The sequence below is a fragment of the Giraffa tippelskirchi genome, chromosome 2 (genome assembly GCF_054371585.1).
Source record: "Giraffa tippelskirchi isolate mGirTip1 chromosome 2, T2T-mGirTip1v1.2.pri, whole genome shotgun sequence".
Classification (NCBI taxonomy): domain Eukaryota; kingdom Metazoa; phylum Chordata; class Mammalia; order Artiodactyla; family Giraffidae; genus Giraffa; species Giraffa tippelskirchi.
In genome coordinates, this window is record NC_137276.1 from 173390908 (window position 1) to 173412764 (window position 21857).

Consider the following 21857-nt stretch of genomic DNA (forward strand, 5'->3'; position numbering starts at 1 on the left):
TTTGCTTATTCCCAAGGTTACAAAGATACTACTCTTTATTTTTCTTCTGTGCTTTATGAACTTAAGTCTAAGATTTATTTCTAATTAATATTTTGTTTATGGAGTATAAAAGTTGGGTTGTTTCAGCATCATTTGTTAAAAAGACTTTCCTTTCCCCCATTAAATGAACTCAGTGCTTTATCTGAAGATCAGCTGACTTTATATCTATGGGTCTATTTCTGGACTCTGTTCTTTTTCATTGATCTACCTATATATTACATATTTAAGTCCATTTTTGCTCTTTGTTGTTAACTTTAGCTTTATATTAAATCTTGAAGTAAAGTGTTAAGTTCTCTCACTTTCTTTAAAAGATTGTTTTGGCTACACTAGATCCTTCTTCTTTGCTCAACTTTTAGAATCAGCTTGCCATTATTTTCAAAATGGCCTGTTGGGAACTTGACACGTATTATATTAAATCTATAGGTCAATTAGGTAGAAACAAAATCCTTAAGATACCAAGTTCTGTCAATGAGCATAGGAATGACTCCCCATTGATCTGGGCCTTTTAAATTTTTCACCAATGTTTTGTAGTTTCCTTGTCAAGATCTTGTATATTTTTCAATAGATTTCCCCCTATATATTTAATAGTTTTGATGATATTGTAAATTATTTTTTCTAATTTTTCATTGCTGTAGATACAAACACTTTTGATTTGTGTTATTGACTTTGAATCCTGCAGTTTCACTAAATTAGTAGCTCTACTCCCTTTTCATAGTCTAGAGGATTGCCACATATGTAATTATTTTTATACACATAACAGTTTTAATTCTTCTTTTTTTAGATCATCAAGCTTTTATTTATTTTTCCTGTTTTATTGCAAAGGAGGGAAAGTCCAGGAAATATTAAATAGAAATAATGAGGATATGTTCTTATCTTCTTTGGGAGAATATGTGGAAAGCTTATAAAATTTTGCAATTAGGGATCATGTTAACTGTAGGATTATATTAGATGTAGATTATTAAGTTGAGGAGGTTTCCTTCTATTCTTAATTTGCTGAGTTTTTTATTCAGAATGTATATTCAATTTTGTCAGTTGTAGTTTTGTGCATCAGTTTAAATGATTACATATATTTTTTTTATTCTTTACTGTGTTAGTACAGTGAATTATATATTAATTGGTTTTTGAAAAAATATTGAACAACCTTTACAGATTTGAGATAAAATACATCTGTTCATGATGCATCACTCTGTATCACTGTGTGTGTATGTATACTCAATTTGTTTCTATTTTCTTTGAGAATTTTGTATCTGTGATCATAATTGATATTTGTCTATATCTTTTATATTCTTTGCCAAGTTCTAGTATCAGATTATATTGATTAAATAATGTAAATTCCCCCTTCATTTCCTGAGATAATTTATGTAGAATTGGCATTATTCCTTACTTAAATACTTGATAAAATTTAATCTAACTTTTTAATTCAATGACATAATATTGTTTACCCTTTTATTTTCTGTAGAATCTCTAATGAAATCCCCTTTTTTAGTGTTGGTAATTTTAATTTTCTGTCTTTTTTCTTCGTAAATATTGCTAGAAATTTGCCAAGTTTATTAATCTTTTTAATGATTTCAGTTTTGATATTTTGATCATCTGCTGTTTTATATTTGATTGATTTCTGCTTTTGTCTTCATTATTTCTTCTGTTTACTTTGAGCTTAATTTTTTTGTCTAGCTTCTAAAGTAGAGTTTTTGATCATTTAAATCATTCATATTTTCTACTATAAATGTCCTTCTACTGCAGCTTACATATCTGAATCAAACAGATATGTAAATACTATGTTTCTAATATAATTCATTTTGTAATATTTTATAATTTCCTTTGCGATTTCTTCTTTGATCCATGCTAAGCTGCTGCTAAGTTGCTTCAGTCGTGTCCGACTCTGTGCAACCCCATAGACGGCAGCCCACCAGGCTCCGCCGTCCCTGGGATTCTCCAGGCAAGAATACTGGAGTGGGTTGCCATTTCCTTCTCCAGTGCATGAAAGGGAAAAGTGAAAGTGAAGTCACTCAGTCATGTCCGACTCTTTGAGACCCCATTAACTGTAGCCTACCAGGCTCCTCTGTCCATGGGATTTTCCAGGCAAGAGTACTGGAGTGGGGTGCCATTGCCTTCTCCATGGGTTACTTACAAATCACTCATTAAATCCCAAACATTTTAGGATTTTCTACATAGCTTTTTAAAATTAATTCCTAATTTGATACCATTGCATATTCTCTAGAATATACTATGGAGAATTATTATATCCCAGAAAATATAATATACAATTATGATTTTAATTCTTTAATATTTTGAAACCTTTTCTATGGCCTAGTATATAGTCTATTTTTGGTGAATGATTCATGTGCACATGTAAGACTGTGTATAGTTTTAGGGGTAGAATTATATACATATAGTTATGAGATAATGGTTATATGAAATATCTGACTACAAATGTGGATTGGTTTATGCGTCCATTTAATGTCAGGTTTTGTTTCATTTATTTTGAAATTCTGTTATTGGTTTCATACACATTTAGAATTGTTACAATTTCCTGACAAATCAATTCCTTAACATTATGAAATGTTCTTTTATATCTCTAATAATAGTCTTTCCCTCAGAGTCAACTTAGTCTCATATTAAGATACCATTTTCTTCTTTTAAGTTTATTTTTAATTGGAGGATAATTGTTTGACAATTTTGTGTTGGTTTCTGCCATACAACATGAGACATGAGACAGCCATAAGTATACATATACCCCCTCCTTCTTGAGCCTCCCTCCCACCCACCCCCATCCCACCCCTCTGTTCAGTCGCTCAGTCGTGTCCGACTCTTTGTGACTCCATGGACTGCAGCACACCAGGCTTCCTTCTAGGTCACCACAGAGCACAGGGCTGAGTTTCCCATGTTATAGCGCAACTTCCCACGAGCTATTTTACGCATGGTGGTCTATATATGTCAGTGCTCTCTCAGTCCATCCCACCCTCTTCTTCCCCTGCTGTGTCCACAAGTCCATTCTCTATGTCACCATTTTCTTAATCTTAGTGTTTAGATGGTGTGTTTAACACAACAAATTTTAACCTTAAAAATATTTCTTAATCTTAGTGTTTGAATGCTATAAAATTTTACACATTTACTTTCAACTTCTCTGTCTTTATGCAAAATCTATAGAATTATGTTTTTCTTTCTTTATAGAATCTTATCTTTGGCTTTTATATGGACTTTTTAATTTATTCACATTTAATATAATTAGTTATATAGTTAAGTTTAAATCTCCTGATTTCCTCACATTTTTTACTCCTATTTTTGATATTCAAATATCTGTGTTTCTGTTGTATGTTAGTGGCTTATCTAGAGCAGTACTGTCTAAAATATGTTTCTTCAGTGATGGAAATAATTTCCACATGTTAAACCCAATATGGTAGACTCTAGACATGTAGCTATTTAATAATTGAAATGTGGCTAGTGCAATTTAAAATATGAGGTTTAAATTTTATCTATTTTTATTATTTTTTACCTAAATTTAAATATGGACATGTAGCTACTGACTATTGATCATATATATTTAGAGATTACAATATGAATCTTGATTCATTGTGGCCTACCTTCAAATAATATGCAATGCCTCTGAACCATATAGTTTTGTTTTTCTTTACCTTCTTCCTGCCCTTTAACCACTTTGTTTCTTATACTTTAGTTCCACACATGCTAAATCCCCTCGATGCATTCTAAATGTTGTTATTATTTTTCTCTTAAATGCTCTGTATTCTTTTAAAGATACACATAGATAGATATAATATAGATACAGATTGAGAACTGTTTTATATTTCCCCAGATGTTTACTCTCTTTCAGACCCTTTATTCATTCCTACAGATCTGGGGTTCCACTGGTATCATTTCTCTTCAGCTTGAACAACTACTTTTACCATTTCCTATAGTACAGGGTTACTGGAGGCAAATTCCCCAAGTTTTGTTCTTTGAAATGACTTTATTTGCCTTTTTTTTTTTTGTAAAGGAGAGATACATCTATATATAAAACTCTTGGGTTGACTTTTTAAGAATTTATATTATTGCTTTGTCCAGTAATGTATTATACAATTATTTTTAATTGGAAATCAGCCATCATGCATATTATTGTTTCATTCCAAGTAATGTATCTATTGTTACTGGCTGCTTTTATTTTTTTTTTTATTTTTTATATTTTATTTTCAGTAATTTGACTATGAAGAACTAATGTGTATTTTGCTTTATAGTACTCTTCCTCAGGTCCACTGCGTGTCTTAGATATGTAAGTTAGTGTCTTTCAGTCATTTGGAATCATTTTCTGTCACGTTTTTTTAAATATTTTTTTTTCCTACCCTACTCTCTGTCTTCTCTTTCTACACTCGTGGTAGGCTTGATGTTGTCCCACAGATCTCAAGCACTTCTCTATTTTTTCACTATTTTTGCCTCAGTTTGAATACCTTCTATTGACTTTTTTTTTCCATCTTAAGCAAGAAGTGTATTTAAACAACAAGATGCTTGGGTATACCCTGGTTGTCCAGTGGTTAGGACTTTGTGTTCTCATTGCTGGGGGCCTGGATTCAATTCCTAGTTGGGGAATACAAGATGCTTGACTTGAAGGGAAAACTATGATTCTTTTATTTCAGGCTAATTTACTTCTGTTTAAAGGCAGATTGCTCTACATATAAAAAATGTATATTATTTTTGATTTTACAATGATAAATGAAGAGCATTAAAATTCTCCAACTGAGCCAAATGTATAAAGATTTTTATGTTATTCCTTTTTGGTTAAACAGTGAGTTTGAAATAACTTACTGGAATATAAAGATAAGAGCTGAATGAACATTCCACTAATGGAGAAAGGTGGGTATTTTCACAGAACTAGTATTTCCCCCATCCCATCTCCATTTGGTGTTGATCAAAGCATAATACTGGCCATTTAGTTTTTGTGGTTTTTTTTTTTTAGTGCAATATGCTTGAGTATATACACCAGTAACTATGTACAATAAAAGAATGGATAAGAGGAAAATGAAAGCATAGAAAAAAATATTCTGCGGTAGTTAGATGCTGTAGGACCACCTTGGGTTTTCTAATTGTGAACATGTTGTCTGGAGTCAAGTTGGATATTCCCCTTTCAGTAGACATCTCCTGTCTGCTGCCAGAACACATCGATTGCACCTTCATCTTTCATTTCTAGCTGGTACATCTGTTTCATTTCCAGCTGGTACATGAGCAGGTACATCTGTTTCATCAATTGGTTATCTAACAGTCTGAAATCTAGTCTGCCTCAATGACAAACCATGTCATTCACAACCGGCTTCATTAGTTTGGTAAGTGCTGTATGCCCCTTTATCCTGAAGTGCACCAAAGAACCATCCAGTCCAGCCAGCTTCAAGTTACCATATCATTGTTCTCAATCTTAACTCCTTCCTTGGGCTTTTCTTCAGGCCCTGGTGAGTGCTGAATCCTCAGTTGCTGTTTCACAAAACAGGTACCATGTCCTTACCTAATGAGGTGTCCTATTTATCTTTCTTCAAGGATACTTTTCTGACTCCAGTCTGCTGTTAAATTCACTTAATGAACTGTTTGTTTACAATATTGACTTTTTTCTGAAAGCATAAGTAGCCTTTTGTTTAATATAGTATTCATATCTCTGTCAGAATCCCCCATCTCTTCCTCACATTGCCTACTTCTTCTACTAGAGCCTTTAGCCTTTTAATTTTTTATTTTATCTTTATTTAAAGTCTCTGACTGATAACCCTACTCTCTGGGTCATGTCTGGGTCTTCCCTCTTTGTATATTCCTTCATGACCATGATTTACATTTTCTTGCTTCTTTTTGTGTTGTAAATTTTATGGTACTAGACATGTAAACACAGTAGAAATGATATAAATATTACTTATTTTTAGAAAAAATTTAGAGTGAAGAACTAAATAAATCTGATCTCTAGTTGAGATGTTTGAATTTTGTTGCAATTTTAATTTGACCACAGGCTTTAAGTGTCTTGAAACTGGAATTCGAATTTACCTATGGTAGGCTTAGGATTTGAGCACTAGTGAGATTCATAGGTCCCCATGCCTCTGTGCCCTACTACTAGCTTTCTAAAACATGAAGATCTCTCAGCTCTTGCAGCCTGGCTCCCAGCTCTTTGTGTTTTGGGGAAATGTTTTGCATTCTCCTTCAGTCCCACTATACTTAGGGCCATCTTTTTGCCCAGAATGCCTCAAAGCCCTCTCTCTCTCAGAACTGTTGTCTGTCTCCAACTCCTAGAAGCTGAAATCCTGAGTTGAAATTGATCCCTCTCCGTTCTCCTCTCCTGCTTTCAAGCCTTTGGTAAACTGCCTCTGAACGCTCAGTAAACACTTAAGCAATAGAGCTGGTGAGTGAATGCAGATTTACTCTGCCACTGGGAGCTCAGAATTCAAATCTATCCCAGCAGGTCTTAACACTTGGTTTAAAATTCTGCTGATTTCCCGTCTATGGGGAAATTTTTCTTTTCCTCCTAGTCATCCAGGGAGGGAGCAACTTTGTATGTTTTCTCTCCTATGAAGTGTTCATGCCGGGAATTGAATTTATTTAGAGATTCTTTGAAATGACACTTTTCTGAGGGATTCAGGAAAACAGATCTTGTACCTTAGTTGGTTTGGTTTGTTTATTATGGGGAGAGTTATGCTTTCTTATAGCATTCTACTTCTTATCTGGGCATGGAAAAATTTCTTGATACATTTGTTGATGGATTAGAGGGAAACAGGAGGACAGTATCTCATGTGTTAAGTTTTCAAGTTCCAGATCTGTTTCTGATATACTACTCCTTGTTGAATTGTTAAATAATTTTTTTAACATCTCTGTTTTCTCAAATGTAAAAAGAGGAAGATAAAGAATGCCTAATTTATAAATGTTTTGAGAGGATTAAATGAGTTATGATGATATCTAAAATATAGTTAAAATTATCTAAGTGCTTGTTATTTCTATTTTTATTTGGAATAGAGCAAAGGTCTGTTTCGCATTTACTTCTTGTTTTTGTTCAGAAAGCATTATGATGTGTTAGAAAAAAATCTCAGCAAGATGGAGAGAGGATCAAGATAATTAACCCCCACTTCGTAGAGGGTACCACTGCCAATTATTAAAACAAAGGGTATTTCCATAAATAGTATTTAATCAACCTGAATAACACTTTCTAGTTGCTGGTGAGTTAGATGCTTCATCAGTGGAATTAGGTACTTAGTTGAGTGGGGGAGAAAATATGCTATTATTTAAATTAAAATAATTGAAGGGTTAATCAGTCCCTCTGGCTTTGAGAAATATATCATCATTGCTGGTCTATGTTCTTCCTGGAGTGAGTGGAATGCCCTGTAGAGCAATGCACAGCTGATACTCACCTTTTCTTGTGTCATCTCTCAAGCAGCAATGCCTGGCTATGCTTAGATCTAGGTTCCTAAGATTCCCTATAAATGAAAGAAAGAAAGCTTCAGATGGAACATCTTTTTAGCATCCAGTTTTTTCCTCTGAGTCTCTTTCTCTAAAGTCTTTCCTTCTTTCAAAATTTCTCTGTTTCTTATTATCATTGTAGTATTTTCCAGTTATCTTCCCATTTCCTCCTTTCTTATATTTCAAGCCAAAACAACAACAGTAATAACATATTGTTTCTTAGAGAGATGAATACATTATGTTCTTCCATGAGTATATTTTCTTAATTATTCAGGACTCTAAAACCAATGAACATATTACCTATCGAAAGAAGTCCTTAAAAATTAAAAACAAAACCCCCAAACCTTATTTTTTTATAAATATAAATTTATTTATTTTAATTGAGGCTAATTAATTTACAATATTGTAGTCGTTTTGCCATACATTGACATGAATCTGCCATGGGTGTACATGTGTTCCCCATCCTGAACCCCCCTCCCACCTCCCTCCCCATCCCATCCCTCTGGGTCATTCCAGTGCACCAGCCCCGAGCACCCTGTCTCATGCATCAAATCTGGACTGGCAATTCGTTTCACATATGATAATATACATGTTTCAATGCCATTCTCCCCAATCATCCCACCCTCGCCCTCTCCCACAGAGTCCAAAAGACTGTTCTATACATCTGTGTCTCTTTTGCTGTCTTGCATATAGGGTTATCGTTATCATCTTTCTAAATTCTATATATATGCATTAGTATACTGTATTGGTGTTTTCTTTCTGGCTTACTTCACTCTGTATAATAGGCTCCAGTTTCATCCACCTCATTAGAACTGATTAAAATGTATTCTTTTTAATGGCTGAGTAATATTCCATCGTGTATATGTACCACAGGTTTCTTATCCATTCATCTGCTGATGGACATCTAGGTTGCTTCCATGTCCTGGCTATTATACAGTGCTGCGATGAACATTGGGGTACATGTGTCTCTTTCAATTCTGGTTTCCTACTCCCAAACCTTAGAATTATTTAAATCAGGTCTGCTGCTGCTGCTGCTAAGTTGCTTCAGTCGTGTCTGACTCTGTGCGACCCCATAGGCGGCAGCCCACCAGGCTCCGCTGTCCCTGGGATTCTCCAGGTGAGAACACTGGAGTGGGTTGCCATTTCCTTCTCCAATGCATGAAAGTGAAAAGTGAAAGTAAAGTCGCTCAGTCGTGTCCGACTCTTAGCCACCCCATGGACTGCAGCCTACAAGGCTCCTCTGTCCATGGGATTTTCCAGGCAAGAGTACTGGAGTAGGGTGCCATTGCCTTCTCCGAAATCAGGTCTAACCTGTCAGAATTTTAATTTGAAAAAACCGTGGCTCTGATCAACAAACACTTGCAATTCCTGACATTCAGGGCTAGGTTTTCTTAGATTGTCTCAGGCTGTCCTGGGTCTCTCCAATTATTCAAAATGTGATCAGCTGCAATGTTATTTTGTTTACTCCTATTGCAAGTATTGAACTACTCCATTTATCTCCCAGCCTCATTCTTCTCTTAACACCTCCCCAAAACACTCAAATTTCTATCCCTCTCTCTTTCCCCCTCTCTCTTCCTCCCTCCATCTCCCCCTTCCTCACCTGTCCTCCTTCTCTCCCTCTCTAGCCGCCCCTCAACTCCACCACATCACACACAGCTGAGAGTAATGCAATACACCTATTCTATGCACTGTCATGTTCTGTGACTGCTAGTTCAGGGAGGGCTAGCAGGGCTAGGCGGAGAAGGCAATGGCACCCCACTCCAGTACTCTTGCCTGGAAAATCCCAGGGACGGAGGAGCCTGGTGGGCTGCCGTCTATGGGGTCGTACAGAGTCGGACACGACTGAAGCAACTTAGCAGCAGCAGCAGCAGCAGCAGGGCTAGGCTGAGAAGGCAATGGCACCCCACTCCAGTACTCTTGCCTGGAAAATCCCATGGACGGAGGAGCCTGGTAGGCTGCAGTCCATGGGGTCGCGAAGGGTCAGACATGACTGAGCGACTTCACTTTCACTTTTCACTTTCATGCATTGAGGAAGGAAATGGCACCCCACTCCAGTACTCTTGCCTGGAGAATCCCAGGGACAGTGGATCCTGGTGGGCTGCCGCCTATGGGGTCGCACAGAGTCGGACACGACTGAAGCGACTTAGCAGCAGCAGCAGCAGCAGGGCTAGGGGCTCTTCCAAAATAAAGAACAACTTATGTGTAAGCCTGGCTCCATTCCTAATGAATTTGCCAAGAAACAAAGGCTTTCTGCAGGATACAGTTTGTATGTTTTCTGAAGGAAAAATTGAAAGCGGGCAGCCTGTCCTCCTCGCATCTGTCCGTGTGCCCTCCGCTATGTCAGCAACACCATTGGTCACACAGTCTGGTCCATCCGTGCCACCGATGGATTGTTTCCTCATCGCCTTATTTTCAAGGTTGTCTCTCTCTGAGGCGGATAGCAGGCAACCATAGAGGACAGGAAGGAGCACAGCTCTCCAATCCCGTGGATAATTGCCAAAGGCAGCTGAGTTCAGGAGCCCCACCTGGTAATGAGCTGCCAATTATTTATATGCTTATAAATCATCTTTTAAATACTAACAAGCGCTAATAAGCCTAAGCTGCCAGTTACCATGGTAACTGACCAGTCCCGAAAGGGAAGGAGGCTACTAACATATGGACTCTGGGTCAATAGTCTAGTATCTCCTGGGACCGATGTTTATACTCCTGCACAGGAAGCTGTTCTGTTCAAGTACAAACTAAAATCACATGAACAAGGAGGCACAGGACATGATGAAATGCCTGCTTTTCCCACAGTGGCTCAGAGTGTCTAAAGAGCATAGAATTGTGTCCAACTTCTTACGAGCTACAGAAGCAAGCTGCCCTAACTTGTTAAGTGACAGTTCCTATGTCCAGCCACACAGCTGGTCTACCCAGGTCACCTGCTGTCAGATATTTTATTCCCCAAAGCTTCCTGGGCTGCTCGGCTCTACCACTCTGAACAGGTTTTCTTAATATATTCAGTGTGCTGTTGCAAATAGATGATAAATTACTTGTGGGATGCTTAGTAATATTTAGTGAGATGCAAGAAATGGCTCCCAGCAAACTGAAGGCATTTTCTTTCTTTTAAATGCACAGTGGGAAGGCAACCACCCATAACTCAAAACTCTTTAGAGCAGAAAAAGAAAACAACCTTCTGTTTTCAACTGGCTTTCCAAACTGGGTCTAGGAAAGTTCACCACAGTTTGTATCAGGTATGAGACGAAAGCTCAAAGAAGCTGATCATTACAGGGCATTAGTGAACAGTGGCCCAATCAAGCAATAGAGAAATATGATTGTAATCATTTTGCTGTGACTGACCCAGAAATGCCTTTTTCTATAACTTCTACGAGATGCTAGTTTTCAATAGATAGTTGAATTACTGATACCATAAAGAAGTTTCTCACCCTTCAGCAGGTGTTTGAATTGATACCTTTAACCTCTCAACTGCCTGGTGTAGGGCAAAGAATATGAGCTTTAGATCAGGATTTATTAGTATCGCTACCATTTAAGTGCCTTTCCTCATCTGGAGGATGGAGAAAATGGAGGAAGCTCTTGGTAACTCTTCAGATTATGATGAAAATCATGGCAGTGGTGGGAATATGTTACTCCCTCTATCTTGGGCTATTTTTCTGGTCTCTACATTCATTATAGTGTAGAGAGGTAAGGGTTCAGAGGCTGCATGAGATTTATGTAATATATCTATTTCTTTCATATCTTTGGGCTTCCCTGATAGCTCAGTTAGTAAAGAATCCACCTGCAATGCAAGAGACCCCAGTTTGATTCCTGGGCTGGGAAGATCCCTGGAGAAGGAATAGGCTACCCACTCCAGTATTCTTGGGCTTCCCTTGTGGCTCAGCTGGTAAAGAATCTGCCTGCAATGCAGGAGACCTGGCTTCAATCCCTGAATTGGGAAGATCTTCTGGAGAAGGGAAAGGCTACCCTCTCCAGTATTCTGGCCTGGGTCATCCATGGGGTCGCAAAGAGTTGGACACGATAATCTCTAATTGCTTATATGCACATTTTACCTTGAGGTTATGCATATGCCAGTGCTGGGGAACTTACCTTTTCCTGTCATTGTTACTTTCCTTTTTTTTTTTTTTTTAAAGAAGTATAGCATCAAAAACCTTTATTTTTAAAAAGGCATTTTTATACCATTTGTGGTTCATCATCTTTAATTTTGTAGCACTTAAAAATTCAATTAAACTGAAAAAAAAAAAGTTCACCCATTTCTTCCACCTCTCAGCCTCCCCAACCTCTGGCAACCACCAGTCTATTATCTGTATCTCTGACCTTGGAGATGAGATCCAACATAAAAGAGAGATCATGTAGTATCTGTCTTTCTCTGCCTGACTTATTTCACTTATCATATTGCCCTTGAGTTTCATCTACAATGTTGCAAATGGTAAGATTTCATTTTTCTGGCTGAATAACATTCTATTGTATTTAAGTACCACAGTTTATTTATTTATTAATCCACTGATGGACTCAAGTTGTTTCCATATCTTGGCTATTGTACATAATGCTGCAGTGAACATGGGAATGCATACATCTTTTTGAATTTGTGTTTTTATTTTCTCTGATAAATACCCAGAAGTAGAATTGCTGGGTTATATGGTAGTTCTGTTTTTAAGTTTTTGAGGAAACTCCATATTGCTTTCCATAGTGACTTCACTAATTTAAATATCCCACCAATAGTACACAAGGGTTCCTTTTTCTCCACATTCTCACCAGCACATATTATTTCTAGTCTCCTTGGTAACAGCCATTACAAGTATGAAATGATATCTTATTGTGGATTTAGTTTGAATTTCCTTGATCATTACTAGTGTACAGCATCTTTTCATGTACATGTTGGCCATCTGTATGTCTTCTTTGGAAAAATCAGATCTTCTGTCCATTTTAAATGGTATTATTTGTTTTTTGTTTTTTTGCTGTTGAGTTTTATATGTTCTTTATCTATTTTGGATACAACCCCTTATTAGATACATGATTTATGTATATTTTCTATGACTCAGTAGATTGCCTTTCATTTTGTTGATGATTTTCTTTGCTGTACATAAGCATTTTTAGTCTGACATAACCCCATTTGTTTATTTTTTGCTTTTTCTTTTGGTTACTTACTATGTAGAGTATGTACTTTATTTTTTTTTAATAAATTTATTTATTTTAGTTGGGGGCTAATTACTTTACAATATTGTAATAGTTTTTGCCATACATTGACATGAATCAGCCATGAGTTTACATGTGTTCCCCTTCCTGGACCCCCCACCCACCTCCCTCCCCATCCCATCCCTCTGGGTCATCCCATTGCCCTGGCCCTGAGCCTTTGTCTCATGCATCGAACATGGAATGGTGTTCTGTTTCACATATGATAATATACATGTTTCAATGCTATTCTCCCAGAACGTCCCACCCTCACCTTCTCCCTCAGAGTCCATAAAATTGTTCTATGCATCTGTGTCTCTTATTCTGTCTCGCATATAGGGTTATCGTTACCATCTTTCAAATTTCATATATATGCATTAGTATACTGTATTGGTGTTTTTCTTTCTGGCTTACTTCACTCTGTATAATGGGCTCCAGTTTCATCCATCTCAGTAGAACCGATTCAAATGTATTTTTTTTAATGGCTGAGTAATATTCCATTGTGTATATGTACCACAGCTTCCTTATCCATTCGTCTGCTGATGGACATCTAGGTTGCTTCCATGTCCTGGCTATTGTAAACAGTGCTGCGATGAACATTGGGGTACTCTGTTAGTTGCTCAATTGTGTCCAACTCTTTGAGACCCCAGGGACTGTAGCCCACCAAGTTCCTCTGTCCATGGGATTCTCCAGGCAAGAATACTGAAGCACGTTGCCATTTCCTTCCCCATTGTTTGGCCTCTACTTAGTCCTTATTCGTCTCCTGTGCTTGCTGTTTGAATATTCAAATCAGAATTAGCATCTTTACAAAGGAGCAAAAGTAATGTCAAAGACTTTGGTGGCATATTACACACAGTTATCCTCAAAATGGGCTTCCCTAGTAGCTCAGCTGGTAAAGAATCCACCTGCAAAGCAGGAGGCCTCAGTTTGATTCCTGGGTTGGGAAGATCCCCTGGAGAAGTGATAGGCTACTCACCTCAGTATTCTTGGGTTTCCCTGGTAGCTCAGCTGGTAAAGAATCTGTCTGCAATGTGGGAAACCTGGGATCTATCCCTGTGTTGGGAAGATCCCTTGGAGAAGGGAAAGGCTACCCACTCCAGTATTCTGGCCTGGAGAAATCCATGGACTGTACAGTCCATAGGGTCGCAGAGAGTCAGACTCGACTGAGCAACTTTCACTTTTACTTACATCCCCAAAATCAAATATTCTGGTCTGGCAAGAGCAGAATGACTATGTGAGTAATAATTCAATGGAAAAAAATATGTAGAACTGATGAGCGGTCCCCAAAATATCAACTGTGTTGAAAACATTGTCAAAATTTAAACACTGCAGAAATGCCCAGACGAAAGGGCAGTCATCCATGTGAATTGTGAAGAAAAGTTTATGAAGGAACTTAAGGCCCTTTGGCTTTGCTTCAGTGGGTTGGTGGTGAGGGTGGCAAGGTGAGGGAGTAATTTGTAAGTTTATGCATGACTGACTTAATAAGAAACCAAGTCATTTGAAATGTCAAGGAAAAGCAGACTAATCTCCCATGCAGGTGGAAATTTACACCCCTCACCGAATCCTCTTTATTTGGCATGGTCAAGTAGAAAGAGAGGAGACTGGGAAACAGGACTCCAGCTCTGCTTGTGGTACTTTGTAGCTGTGAACCTTTTGACATGATGTTTCTTGTTTCTGGGTCTGAGTTTTTGTACCCTCTTTGTGTACTTCATAAAGATATTTGAGTTTATACCAATATTGTTAGTGTGTAAATCTATTAAAGTTGAAAGTCTCTAAATAAAATATTATTAGTGTGGAAGATGTGGTATTACTAGGGATATTTGGCTTCTGGTGGTAGACTATGACTCTCAGAATTGAGGAGAAAACAATATTGAGTGAAATATAATGAGAAATTGACTGCTCTAAACACAACTATAAAGTCCTGAATGAAGATAGGAGAATGGGATAATTTTTAAAAGAGAATAAGTAGATGCCAACAGAATGTAAAGAGGAATTAGAAGAGTTGGGTGTAGGGTGACAGATGAATAGATGAGGGCTCCTCTGGAGACATGGTTCAGATCCTGGCTCTGTCACCAGCTGAGTGATCTGCAACAAGCTACTGCATCTCTCTTAGACTGGAACTTCTCATCCACTAACAGAAAGGTTTTTATCAGATAAAATTGAAAGTGGAACCTCAGTGTATGAAAGCAGCTTAGAATCTTTTTCTTTTGTTGAAACCTTTCTTGACATTCTCTTTACTCCCTCCACACTGTGGCCCTGGGTCACCTGTTTAAAAATCCAAGAATTTAGAGAATCCTAGTTTGAAAACCGAGGAAGTGGATGGCATGTTACGGTCCTTCTAATGGTATCATTTTTGTGTTTGAGATTCAGACACTCCTAGAGAAATTTGAATTCCCTTGAGAAGGGAATTAAATTGGATGTTAGAGATTTACTCTGATGGAAAATGTAGGTGATTGTCAACTAAGCTTATTGTTGACTGACTGGTTTGAAAACAAACATCTAGAAACAATATTCACTGTAAAAGAAAGATTAGTTCATGGGGAATTAATGTCCCCAAGATCAATACTATTGTAAAAAACAGTTATATAAATAGAATAGGAAGAGGAACTGTGACAATACTGCATGAAAATAACTTGGATCAGAAGACGGAATTATATATATTCCGTGATAGCCAATGCAGTCTGGGCAAGTTTGCAAGCTAGAGGGCAATACACCCCAACATACCCCAGCAACATGTGAGGGATTTAATTTCTGCTGGTTTTTTCACTCTAACTTTGTTCCATTCTATCTCCCTTTCCTCAATGATTGACTGAAGTTTGTAGTGGGAAATGTTGAATTCAGTGACCCACTCCTATCAAGAGATATCTTGACAGACATCTGACCAGGTTCATTCAACCTTTTTCAACAGCAGCTAAAGAGTGGGTTTAAGGGCTAGGTACTGAGGGAGTCCCCTACCTTTCCTATGAATTTATCTTCAATCCCAGTCTGTGAAGTAACCACTGTATAACAGAAGGAACTCTACTCAATACTCTATAACTCTGGGATGACCTATATGGGAAAAGAATCTAGAAAAGAGTGGATATATGTATGTGTATAACTGATTCACCTTGCTGTATACCTAAAATTAACACAACATTGTAAATCAACTATATTCCAATAAAAATTAAAAACAAAAACAGTACTTTTCCAAAAATGTTCACACAACTCTTTCTTGAGTTTCAGAGTAGGATTGCTACTGTTGCACATTTAAAAGTTTTGGGAAAATCCTGAACACTTCACTTTTTATTTAAGGCTGAAATTTCAATTTCCAAGTTTGAATTATTCCAGAGGTCTGTAAATGCACTGCTAGATGGGCTACAGAGTTGAGACAACAAATGGAGAAATGCTTCTTTGGGTGGGAAAACACATTTATATGGCAGTCTTCTGACAGCTGTCATCTGTATATTGTTGATATAGTAACAAGCCCATGCGACTTATTGTTCAAATAATTTTTTATCTTGAAAAGTTTCTATAGCACCCACTTCTGTTGGTTTTCAGATCAGATGCCCTGGCTCAGGGCTGTAAATTAGACATTTAGCTGAAATCTCACTTAGTGTGTTTGATGATCTTGGAGAGTCAGCTTATTTTATGGCTAATATCTGAAGGAACAAATGATGAGTAAGAGGAACTAGAATTCTAATTCTTTTCACCTCCTTCTTATCTAAGCAGTTGAAGGTCTCATGGCTTGTCTCTTCCCATTTTTTTCTGTCCTTCTGTCTTTTCTAGTCTCCCTTTGACTTTTCTTAATGTGTATGTGTGTCTGTATCTGTGTGTGTCTGTGTGTGTGTGTCTTTGTGTGGTATGTATGTGTTATGCAGAGGTGCAAGAGAAGAAAAGAATAGATACTAAGTTTAGAGATTTGGGGAGAAAATAGAAAGAAGGATTTCAATTCTACTTTTTATTATTTCAGGTTCTTTGGCCGGAACTGAGCCAGACCCTAAAATGAGTATTTAATTTGGACAAATAAGTGACATTACACCTCTGTAATCTAGAAAGGGGCTTACCTGGTGGCTCAGTGGTAAAGAATCCACCTGCAATGCAGGAGACCTGAGTTTGATCCCTGAGTTGGGAAGATCCTCCAGAGAAGAAAATGGCAACACACTCCAGTATTCTTGCCTGGGAAATCCCATGGACAGAGGAGCTTGGCAGGCTACCATCCAACGGGTCACAAAGAATAAGACACAACTTAGGAACTGAATAACAACATTTAGAAAGAAAATGAAGTGTATAATATATGTGGAGTGTATATGATGAGTCTGTGCAGAAGTGTGGCCTATATGATTGTGTATGTAGTTTCCTAACATCATCACTCTCTTCATGTTTGGTTACTGATAAGAGTCAGTACAAACCCTTTGTGTTTGACTCCTGTGTATTTCTCTAGATTTTCTATAGATAGACTTCCTTCTGGACATAGTAAACAGCTTATGGTACCAACTGAGTACAACAATGTATATATTTCTTCTCCTTCCTCTTCTTAATTTTTAAAAAATGTTTAGTTCCAGCATCCCTTTTGGGCTTCCCTGGTGACTCAGACAGTAAAGAATCTGCCTGCAGTGAGGGACACCCAGGTTCGATCCCTGGTTCAGGGAGATCCCCTGGCGAAGGGAATGGCTGCCGACTCCAGTATTCTTGCCTGGAGAATTCCATGGACAAAGCAGATTGGCAAGCAACAGTCCATGGTGTCACATGGAGTCAGACATGACTGCGTGGCTAACACTTTCACTTTCATCCCTTTAACCAGAAGGTTTTTCTTGAAATTATTTGCCCTGTTCAGAAATCTTGAGAACACTTAATCAGTCCCACCTTTATGTCTTCACCCTTCCTCCTGCAGATGACTATTGCAGCACCCAGATTTCTAGTGTGCTAATATGTTAGTTTGAGTTTTATTTCCTGTTCTACTAAACTATGAGAGTAGAGTTATATCTAATTCTTTCTTGTGTCTTTAGCATCTGGCACCTGGTTTTATATATAAATAAAATATATGTATGTATATATACACAGTGATATTTAAAATATTATAGTACTATTAGAAAATATATACATAGACACACAATATTATGAGAAATCTCCATCTTGCAGAAGGCTCAGAGCATCTAGTTACTGGCAGATTAATTGTGTTCTGTACGTGATATTCTGGATTTCAGGACTGGCTGGCTGTGAAGTTACTCTTGAGAGTATAAAGCAGGAAAAAGAGAGACGATCTAATGGATGGACAGAACTCATGGGTGGGCCACTGAGTCTAGAGGGTGAAGGAATGGCAGTAAAAAAACCAACAATCACATCCTTTCTCTGCTGAGATGGTCTTAGGAACGAGGCAAGCCCGACCTTACTGAAGGGGGCTCAGAAGAGGACTGAACTAACCTGGGGCTGATTAAGGCAGTATCAATAAAATGAAGTTATGGTAGTATCCGTGGTTTAAAAACATTACAGAATTGTTTTCCTAAGGCCTTTGGGCAGATCCTGATTTGATCCAACAATATCTGCTTGGCTCCAAACTCATGGACATCTGCTAATTTTTCTAACTGCTTTAATCATTTTGGGGGCTCTGTTTTAGAACCTCTCCAAATCTCCTCCTTCTCACTACTGTCTCAAGTCTTCAGAGTCTATGCCAATTTTAATAAAAGTCTAGAAGGATTACCGTATGTTCCCAATTTAGTATTCCTATTTAATATTCCATTCTTTGTCTCATTTAATATTTCAAAATGCAGAGTGGGAATCTTTGAATTTCCACGAGCCAGTGACTTACAGAACAAAATTTGAAATTCAGTCTAAGATCACATGTAAGCAAAAAAGTAATTTGTGTGTATGTCTGTCTTACTGACTACAATATGGTATTCTTGAGGACAGGGGCTTTGACTTTTTCAAAAATTACCCCAGCACTTAGCATAGTACCTGGCTCCCTTTTTGTTCCTTTTTTCAAAAGTAAACATTTAGGATTAGTTTACTCTTTTCATATTTGAACAATCCCAATAAGAGTGCTTGGGAACTTTTGAAATGGGAAATTAAGAACAACAACAACAGAAAAACAGAAAAGGTTTTTAGTACATATTCTGGATGCTTTCTAACTTTCATGTTCCATTTTTTATGACCCATTGGAGGACATGAGGTAAAGGTAAGGGTAAAGGGACAAAAATGGTATAGTTTTAAAAAAGATAAAGGGATGCAAAAAAGGGACATTTTAGGAACTACACTGAATATGAATTGAAAGTGTAGGGAAGGTGAGAGAAAAGGTGGAAACAGACAAAAGACAAGCCAGACATGATGTTACTTGTTAAAACAGAGCAAACTGAGTGATCCTCTAATTTCCTCTGATCAATATCTGTCATATTTCAGTCTGAGGAGGTCTGGACATAGACCTTAGCATGAATGAACTGCCACAGTCAGTCTCTGGAGACATAGCTGAACTAGATAGCTAACTCTTCTTTGCCTTGTCCTCAGAGGTCTTGTTCACATATTCCAAAATTGTAGCCTTCTCTAAATAATCTATTTATGGTCTCATAGAAATAGATATGATAGTTTAGATATTCCCTAGTAGCATCTCTTTAGGCTAGTGAACAGACCATTACTGAAGCATCACCCACTTAAGATGAGGCCTGAAATTTCAGTTTATCTCTGAATGACTTTAACAGAATAGCTATAAATGGCTGAGAAATACCTTCACACAAGAAGGTTTCAATAGCTTATGAGAAGTTACAGTTACTGTTTCTTCAGAAAAAAGACATAGCAGGAAATGAACATGCCAGTGTTGTTTCTCTTTTTGAAGGATGTGGTCCATTTCATCTAGGTTATCAAAGTTGTGGTCATAGACCAGTGTAGCTTCTGAAAACACAGTACCTGGTCCACCCCCAACATCTCACAAAGTACTTATTAAAGTTAGGTCCTTATACTTGAGTAAAGTGTAGTATGATGCCTACAGTAACAGTACAATTCTTAGTTAGAGAATTTACTCTGAATACTAAGGTTTTTGCTCCATTGGTATAAATTAAATCAAGCCATTTCTATCAGTACAACCCCCTATGAAGCACTCAAAATCATTGAATACTAGCTGTAGGCACCAAGCATTCCAAGGCAAAGAGGCTATGATTCCTATTCTTAAGTAATTCATGATATAATGATAATAGTTCATAATCTACTCCAGTGAACAGGCTGATGTACTTGTAGCAAACTACGGTGTGTTTGACAGTTGTGCTACCCAAATGACTCAGCTGCTTTCTGGGAAGATAAAGCAGTGGGCACTTCCTGAGATGAATCAGGAAGGTGGAATGAGATGGTGTTTGAACTGGATTTTGATTAAGGAGTAAAGATTTGCAGTATAAAGAAAAATCAGAGGCAGGGAGTGAGGGCAGGGGGCAGGGATATTCTACCCAAGGAAACAGACTAAACAAAGGCATGCACACGTACGAATATACACTTATGTACTCATATATATTCCCTTTTATACTCTCAGCATATGTCAATCAGAGTTTTGAAGTGAGAATAAGAAATGTGTTCTCATCCTGGATTTCCTAGGATCTATTGTGTGACCTTGCACAAGACTGGATCCCAGTTATTCCATTTGTAAGATGAAAAGACTGGATTCATACTGGCTATGGCCCCATCTAATGAAAATGGGAGCTACAGCTAAACCTGTCTGATCTAAAATCATGACTTAGGGCATATAAGAATAGCTTATTGAAGCGATCTAAGCTAGCTTGTGTTTTTTTTCATATAAAGGAAAACATCTTAGAGTCTCATCATTAGGAAAAATACATGTAAACTCATGGCTGATTCATGTCAATGTATGGCAAAAACTATCACAATATTGTAAAGTAATTAGCCCCCAACTAAAATAAATAAATTTATTAAAAAAAAAAAAGAATAGCTTATTGAAGCGATCTAAGCTAGCTTGTGTTTTTTTTCATATAAAGGAAAACATCTTAGAGTCTCATCATTAGGAAAAATAATAGCAAGTTAAAAATCTCTTGCTTTGAATTGGTTTACTACTTGGTAACACAGAAATCTTGGATTATAAACTTGAATTTTTTCTCTAAATATTAAGGACACTTTTTTCCGCTTAAAATTCAGACAAGGAAAAGCATGGCTAAGAGTTGGGACATTGACATATAGTACATTATAACACTGTCTGGCTTTGCCTAGGCAAGAGGAGATGATAAAGGATCAGTGCTGCACAGAGCCCCAAGTTCCAGGTGACAGTGAGAATGAAATGGCTAAAAATACAGTAAGGATGTACTAAATCTCATGCTCATATCTGAATATTTGTAGGATTTGCATTTGTCAAATATGCAAACTTGAGCTCAGAAACCACGTGTAATTCCAGAGATAGCACTAGACATGTTAGCCTTCCTTTTGTCAACATCTCTCCAAGACTTGGAGTTCAAGGTTTCAATCTTCAGTTCTCTGGTACTTCATTTGCCTCATCTGGAGGCACCTGAGCATGACTGAGAAGCAAACCTGAAATATAAATTCTGCCAATTACATAGTTGCATTAGTACTGAGTTATTGGACAAAAAGGTATCTGGTTAATAAGTCACGAACTGTCCGGTTTTTGATACTTTTGTGGTGGAAATATTTTTGCATGTGTGCCTGTATGTGTGTGGGGGTGTGTCTAATGTTCCATAGCTTTTCAAATTATATTTTAAATATTTCTTGGTGAAAATGATGATTTAGTGCTAGTTACCAAAGGTAATTTTTTCATTTGTGAAATGCTTGAGTAACAGCAGAATCTCAAACTATATTTGCACACTGGAGTAACTATTATAAAATGGCATTTTAGGGAGTAGATTTCATTTCAGTTGTTTACCATAAAACATCACACATGTAATTAAACCATTCCTTTCATAAAGGTCCATCATCTGCTAATGATGAAGTTAGGGCCTATGATGTTAGAATTTCTCTTGGGAACATGGAAGTCCCATTATACATGTAGCAATCATCTCTCTATTCATCTGCTGATGACTCTCTAATCATCTGTTGAATTAGTGTCAGGCCTAATGGAGCTCTGGATAAGGCAGAGGGAACTTTTGGAGAGGAGACCACCCCTCTCCTTCAGGGTGTTTATCTCCTCATTGCATACATAGAGATGTCCTAAGCTTTCTCTAAGCTGAGTTCTCATTATCCTTTGATATCGATCCAAACCACTTAGTGATGAATACAGGCAGCACTCTCCTTCTATTTAAAGGTCTTAAATATCTGTTATTATTTTTATG

General features: G+C 37.4%; 1 protein-coding gene and 1 pseudogene across 5 annotated transcripts in view; one reads left to right on the forward strand and one right to left on the reverse strand.

Annotated features, from left to right (window-relative positions):
* Positions 1–21857, forward strand: part of LSAMP (limbic system associated membrane protein) — a 1066465-nt gene that overhangs the window by 347994 nt on the left and 696614 nt on the right. The window lies entirely within an intron of this gene.
* LOC145538367 (small ubiquitin-related modifier 2 pseudogene) lies at positions 5153–7412 on the reverse strand (annotated as a pseudogene).